The sequence below is a fragment of the Passer montanus genome, unplaced genomic scaffold, assembly GCF_014805655.1.
Source record: "Passer montanus isolate IOZ18808 unplaced genomic scaffold, ASM1480565v1 scaffold13, whole genome shotgun sequence".
NCBI lineage: Eukaryota > Metazoa > Chordata > Aves > Passeriformes > Passeridae > Passer > Passer montanus.
The window spans coordinates 6,822,025-6,829,199 of NW_024359832.1; the positions used below are offsets into that span (position 1 = coordinate 6,822,025).

Below are 7,175 nucleotides of genomic sequence, written 5' to 3' on the forward strand. Positions count from 1 at the left end.
AGCTTGCTAGGTAAATTACATTATGAATACCATTCATTTTTATTCAATTGCATATCCACAGCCAAAATGCCTGCATTCAACTTTGCAGCTAACCAAATTAAAGTGAAAAAGTGTCAAGTCATCTACATATCACTGAATGTGTTTCACTTTCCTTCCATCCTGTCGTTTTTCTCACCTGCAAACATTTCTACTTTTGTGTATTACCCATGATTTTCAGCATTCCTATATAATAACTCGTGACAAATTTCTATTTCAGCCCTTAAGAGTGTTGAAAGTATAGTCATATGTATCAGCTCAGAGGTATTCGCTATTCAGAAAATGTATGATTTATTAATTTTGACCCACAATGTTCCATTCAATCTCTGGGCTTAACGCAGACACAAATCCCACCATCTGCACTACTAAAGGTTCCTACAGCAGATCTGCCACGTTAGCCTCCCTCCCAAATAAAACACAGCACACAAAGGCCTCAATCTTTTCGAACTGCGCTATAAATAACCACATTCGTTTCATACCTCTCGTGAACGCAGTTTCAAGAGATCATTCCCCGGTCGGCTCAGCTGGCGAATTTAAAGGGCCATAAGAACACTGCGCCGCCGTGGGCAGACTCAAAGTTACAGCGGGCCGTGCCCGGCAGGAAAGGTTCCCGTTTTCCCGGGAACAGCCGCTCGGCTGCTCCCAGACGGAGCGGGGTCTGGGAGGAGTTATACCCACCGATTTGGCATAGACGGGCGAGGAAACCGCAGACAAGAAAGAAAACGAACTAAAGGCACCTCAGGTCACTGACAGATTAAATTCAAGCCGGTCTTTTGGTTATTCTGATGAGGAGCCAACACTCCCAGAACAGCGGCACCGGCGCCCCCGTCCGCGCTGCGCTCCCGCCCGGCCGCCCCGTCCCGCAGCACCGCTGTTCCCACAGCCAGAGCTGCGCCTTCGCCGGGAGCCCCGCTAGGAGCGGCGTGGGACCCGCCGGGAGCGCGCAGCCCGCCCTTCCCGCCGCGGGCACGGGCCCGCCCGGCGCCGGACGCTGCTCCTCCCTCGCAGCGCGGCTGCCGGCACGGGCCGCCGCGGCGGGTGCCGCACTCCTCACCACAACTCTTCACTTCCTCTGCGCCCAGAGCTGCTCTTCCTCCTTCCCCCCACCCTCCCAAAACGCTGCTCGGCCCCGCCGGCTCCGCTGCCCCGGGCCGGCCCACAGTGGGGGCACGGCGGGCCCCACCGCCGCCCCCTGACCGACCTGGGGCCGGGGGTGCCCGGGCGCCGCTTACCGCCGCAGGATGTGCTCGCCGCAGGGAAGTGCCCTCGGCGGGCAGCGGCTGCCCGCAGGCCGCCTCCTGCCCTGCCCGCTGCCCAGCCCGCCCCTACCTGCCGGCGGGCCGGGACGAGGAGGGAGCCGCACCGCACACCCGGCCGGGCCGCTCGCCAGCGCGGGCGAAAATAGCAACAGGCGGTGGGTCCCGGCCCCAGGAGGGCGGACGGCACGGGCCCCGGCAGAGACGGCGGGCAGCCGGCGACAGGGAGGCGCCCATGTCGCGACAGCGGGCAGCTGAAGCCTCCTCCGCTCGCCCGTGAAGCTCCTCTCGAAGCCTACTTTCGGCGACGCTGGCCCGTCTCTGGCACAGCCTCTGGTCTCCCGCGGCAAACGTGTCGTTGTCGCCTTGCGGTAGTGAGCCGGGGCGGATGGCGGGGTCAGCCGAAGTGGCGAGCGAAGCCTGCTCACAAAACTGGAGCTAGCCCGGCTCGAGAGCTCTGAAGCGGTCGAGTCCTCACTGGCTTTGGGCCCAGCCCTGGCCGCAGAGCAGCCTTTTGAGAACTTACCTGAGTCACCTCGTTAGTTTCCTCAAAGAAACCACACTTGCATATGCATAAAATCATTATAAGTGTAGATATTAGTTGGTTTTCCAGTTGCCAGAAATGAAAATGCTTAGTTATACTTCTCTGCAAGTGGAGAAGATTAAGGCATCCTGCATTCCCATTGTGCAAACCACTTCTGCACTCAATTAATTTTCAATTTCAACTGCTACTTCTTGGCAGTAAGACCACTGATTTTCTTACTTTTGATCCTGTGCACGTTTGTAGAATCAGAGCTTTTTACAGGAAATCTGCCCTGTTGCTGTGAGGGAAACAGTCAAGCAGTTAAATGCAAGCACAGCATTGCCCCAGATTATGAAAAACAAGTCAGATTTTGGTATTCAAGCACATCCCCTACTTGCAAAGTGTAGATACTCATGTAGATCCAAAATCCATTGTGCCTCCGTGACCTTTGGCATCTGGGTGTACTTCCTGGCACAGTAAATTACCACTTCACTGGTAAGTGAATTGAGGTGTGTAAGTAGCAGCTCACCCAAAGATCTTGTTCCCAGTCTGTGCTCAGGTCACGGTTGCTGCTTCCACTTCAGACATGGGAATAGGTACAAGTGCCTCTTGATTTTCGGTGTCACCTTTATGGTCCTTGGAAAGAGGAATGCCATTTCCTTGCAATCAGTACCTGTCTTCATTTTTAAAACATCACAGCTAAGGACAATGCTGTTACTCCAGATATTACCCAATATCAGTACTGAGTCAAGAATGCCTTTTTGCTCATTTTAAGCCTGTCTGAGCATTGTATGCCTCTGGTAACCATGCTCTAGCAGAAGGTGAACTGCAATTCCCACCCAGACAGCCCCAGCACTTCAGCCGAGGCTCATGCATTCCCACATTATCAGCCAATGATCGTAGGAAGACTTTTTTTACTGCTTCACTGTTGCCTTTCAAAAAAAAAAAAAAAGTAATGAAAATTTAATCAAAAAAATTAATGAAACAGAGAAGGACTGTTTCTTGCTTTTTGGAAAATCCTTGAACAACAACAGAAGTCAATACTAGAGTATCACAATTAGAAATACTTTCTTCTCCTCTTTGATACTGGGAAAGAAATCAACCCCCAGAATGTTCAGCCTGCCTGCAGTGAATATTACCTAGTCATCACCTTTCAGGCTACTTTGGACAGCATTCTTTCTCTGCTTCCTGATGAAACTGTTACTTAAATAGGGACAATAAAAAAGAACATAATGAGGGGTTTATGTTCCAATCCCTAAAAATTAAGCACCTTTATGTGTTCCAGGGACTGGGATCCCAGTATTCATGTGAAAGCTATGAGCACCAGACTTTCTAATAATTTTCTATTTTCTGAAAAAGTAGTTCTCTATTCTTTTTTCCTTCACAGGTTAGATTTTCTTCACAGTAGCCTGTTAACTAAAGCATATACTACCACATTAACTTCCTCAGACTGAGGAGGAAAATCAAGCTGTGCTTTCCACATCTTGCAAACATGATGTAAAAATAACACCAGTTTAACCATTTTCTCTTTGTCCAGTCATGTTCTAAAAAAAAAAATGCAAGGAAAACCCCACCACTGCCTTTTGTACAGAACCTGAATATACAGGCTTGTAAGAAGCACTCTGTGAGAACACATGGGTAATGAAGCTTCTTTTGTAGGTTAAGAACCAGAGGTGTCTACTCACTTGGTCCCAGCTGGGGTAGGATTGTAGAGCAATATAAGTTTAGGCTGAATGTGCCAGGCCATGAGTCAGGGCAGAATTTGGTGCTGTACCCTTTGAAGTACCACAAAGCAAACAGGAAGTTTCCACCCAAGATGCTTTCAGAGTTCAAGTTGCTCCATAGCTGGGCAGCAGCTGAGCAGTAATGTTTTTGGATTGTGCAGGCACCTACATTGTGTTTCAGTTGCCTTGTAAGCTTCTGTGCTTTTCCCTCTATGTTACCCATAATGATGATTTTCTATTGTTATTAAGTAAAACAGTCTTTTTTTGTGACTTCTGTCATGTAAATTTGTTTAGTACATTATTAAGGGATGTTGCTAACTGTTTTGCAACATTTACTACATTCTTATCCAATGACATTATATCTTCAGATACTATTTATATATAACCTCAATTCAAAAACAAAATTTGCATCTGTTATTATAGCACATTTACCTACTGCATATGCTGTAGGAATACATGCCAGTGACATTAATTAGTGATTATCTTTGTAGACAAGAGGCTTTCTATTATCACTGATGAGTAGTCAAGAAGGAGTTGAGCTACTGTAACAGATCCTGCCTGCTGCTGTCTCTGTATTTTTGAGCATTTCAGATGTCATGGTTAATCCACTCTCTCTTTCATTCCCATACATACTTTTGAAAGTGACTTGTTTATGTATTTTAAGCTCATCCTTTTTGTTTGGAAGCTGCTGTTTCTATGCAATCATCTATATTACAGTTTATTTAGGTGGGTGTTAGGATATAATTGGAGAGTTTAATAGTGTGTCATCCCATTATTCACAATGTTCTGACGGTGCATGACCTCATTTCAGTTACTTGGCAATTGCTATACAGCAGAGTGATGTTGGCTTCTACTTGGAAGTTGATCAGAAATACTAATACCATGATGAATGTACATCTTACATAGTGCAAAAATGCCCTGGGGAGGAAAGCAATTCAGCTTAATTACTTTTGATTAGTTTTGTACTTAGAGACAGGAAACCGTTTTACTGTGATTATTTTTATTTACAATTAATTTGATATACATATGGCATCCAGATGCCTTCAGCATCAGAATCCTAAAAATCCCCAAACTTGTTAATACTTATGTTGGTGGTTAACAACTGTTAATTTAATATCATTTTAACATTGCTATTCACAGTGATTGTTAATCAAGGACATAAGATTTGCTTGTTGGTGGTGCGTGAAAACAAAACCCATGACCACTGGAATTTTTAAAAGGATTAGCAAGGAGAAAAACTTTATTTACAGAAACTTTGTAGGTGAATCAGTTACATATTTAAGCACAAATTGTACAAAATGGAAATTGCTTATATAATAAAGCTTCTTAGAATTAATTCCAGTTATCCTGAATGATTTGTTGTATACAGCAAAATTATTAAATAAATCCTTCTGCAACTCAATACTTGACTATCATAACAATACTTTTAGATAATATGCTGTGGACTAAGTTCATAGTACTTAGATGAAATGTATTTACTTCCTTCCAGCCAAACTGTTCAAATCCATCTCTGAATTTTAATTTATTCAGTAAATTTTTTGATACTGTGACTTGTAAAAAAATGAATAACCTTCAAATCAAGTCCATTGGTCTATTCTTAAAGCATGATTGCTTTTGGATTTTATTTTGGCAGAGTTTTGAGTACTATGCTAATTTTTCTCTGTCTCTCCCTCTAGCCCCATAGGCCTGATCCCCTACAGGAACAATATTTATAACTGTCACTGGAATTGTGTTTCCATCTGTTATAAAAATCAGACTAATTTTACATATTTTTGGTAATGTAGGGATCTGTCTTTCTCTAGAAACAGCCAAGAATTCCCATACACCCAAGTTCAGTCTGGGCTGCAAGCACTCTTTATTCCAGTCATGGCAATTCCGATTTCTGGATACTATACTAGTGCACCTGCTCCCAGTTCAAGGCTGATTTTTTACAAATTACATTTGTCTGTGTTTTAATATCTGTCTTGGGACTAACAATGTCTAAGTAGGCTTCATTATCTTACACAACACTTTAGTGAAAGACTTAGACCAGCTCTGAAGAAACTGTAGCTTAACACCCCTTCTGTCCTGCAATATTTACTTCTCTGTTATACTCTTGCTGCCTTTGTTTTGATTCTTTATTTCAGTTCTAGATCCTCTTTCTCTGATGCAAGACAAGGTTAGTAAAGACTTTAGCAATAACAACTTTTCTCTTGTAATTTTGTAGATTGTTGTAATTGCTCAAGCAGTTTGATAAACCGCTGTGGGTTTGGCTGTTTTTTTTGTCATGCCCCGCCCCCCTGAAGTTGTGAACTTGTGTCTAGGATAGAGAAAGGAACAGACCAAGTAAATTCCCTGACCTAGGAAGACAAAATTATAAAGATTAGGTCATTATCCTATGTCTGTACTGTTTGTGAGGATGCTCTAAAGCAATCCTAAGGATGTTTCAGTATACAGGAGCGCATTTCAGGTCTCACTTCCAAACTTCTAACATTAGCAAAATCCAAATCCAGGTTTGGCATATAAAAGCACATGTAAAATATGTCTCACTAGCCTGTGGAGATGTTAAGATAAATACATAAAAAATTCAGGACCTGTAATCCTCCATCTTCAGGCCTTCCCCATGAATTCAGTAAAGCATCCTTTATATTCTGCACCAAAAGAAACGTGAGCTCTCCCAATAAAAAGGAAAGTAAAAGGGATTATGGAATGGTTTTGGTGTGATGGTCCCCTTTAAAAATCACCTAGTTCAACTTCCCTACATGAAGCTGGGACACCTTCCACTGGACCAGATTGCTCAAATCTGTATCCAACCTGGCTTTGAACACTTTTCAGGCATCCTACAACTTTGCTGGGCAACTTGTTCCCATGTCTCACCCCACTCGGTATAAAAAAAATAAATCTTTCCTTGTGTCCAATTAAATCTACTCTCTTTCACTTTAAAACTGTTTCCCCTTGTCTGTCACTACAGTCCCTGGTAAAAAATATGTTTCTTATAAGCCCCCTTTATATATTGAAAGATCTCACAGCCTCTTGTACAGGCTGAGCAACCCCAGCCCTCTCAGCCTTTTTTCCCAGCACAGGTACTCTAAACCTCTGACTGTTTTCATGACCTTCCTCTGCACATGCTTTAACAGCTTCACATCGTTCTTGTGGTGGGATGCAGTACTCCCAGAGGGGTTTCACAAGAGCACAGTGGAGGGAGAGAATCACCTCCCCTGTTGGAGCCCAAGGCTGCAGGCTTGTGCAGACCCACAAAGCTTCTCCAGCCCTGCGTGTAGCTCATCAATGCCCAAATTGAAGGCACTGCCCCAGCCTGCCTCCTGAAGAGCCATTCCTCTGTCTGTGCTTTCGAGCAAGGAGGAAGCCAGTAAGAAGCAGATCCTTTGTGGTGGGATAGTGCTTTTTATCCTGCCAGTGTCCCCCCCTTACAGAACTGGCTCAGGCATGAAAACTTCCTCTGTCTGTGCTTTCGAGCAAGGAGGAAGCCAGTAAGAAGCAGATCCTTTGTGGTGGGATAGTGCTTTTTATCCTGCCAATGTCCCCCCTTACATAACCAGCTCAGGCATGAAAATTCCCCTGCAGAAAAGTACTGGGACACACACATGGAGGCTTGAAGGTATTAATTCCTTCCGATGGAGCATAATTCACTCAACT

The 7,175-nt window shown here is 44.5% G+C and overlaps 1 protein-coding gene across 8 annotated transcripts in view; it reads right to left on the bottom strand.

The window, feature by feature from the left end:
• TBC1D1 (TBC1 domain family member 1) overlaps positions 1–1,538 on the bottom strand; it is a 102,123-nt gene extending 100,585 nt beyond the window's left edge. For 4 of the 8 annotated variants that reach the window (XM_039698815.1, XM_039698816.1, XM_039698809.1 and 1 more), the window contains exon 1: positions 516–1,104. The gene's annotated coding sequence lies outside the window, so the exon portion shown is untranslated. The other 4 variants (XM_039698813.1, XM_039698810.1, XM_039698814.1 and 1 more) reach the window with 4 other exon arrangements.
• Positions 1,539–7,175: the final 5,637 nt, after the last annotated feature.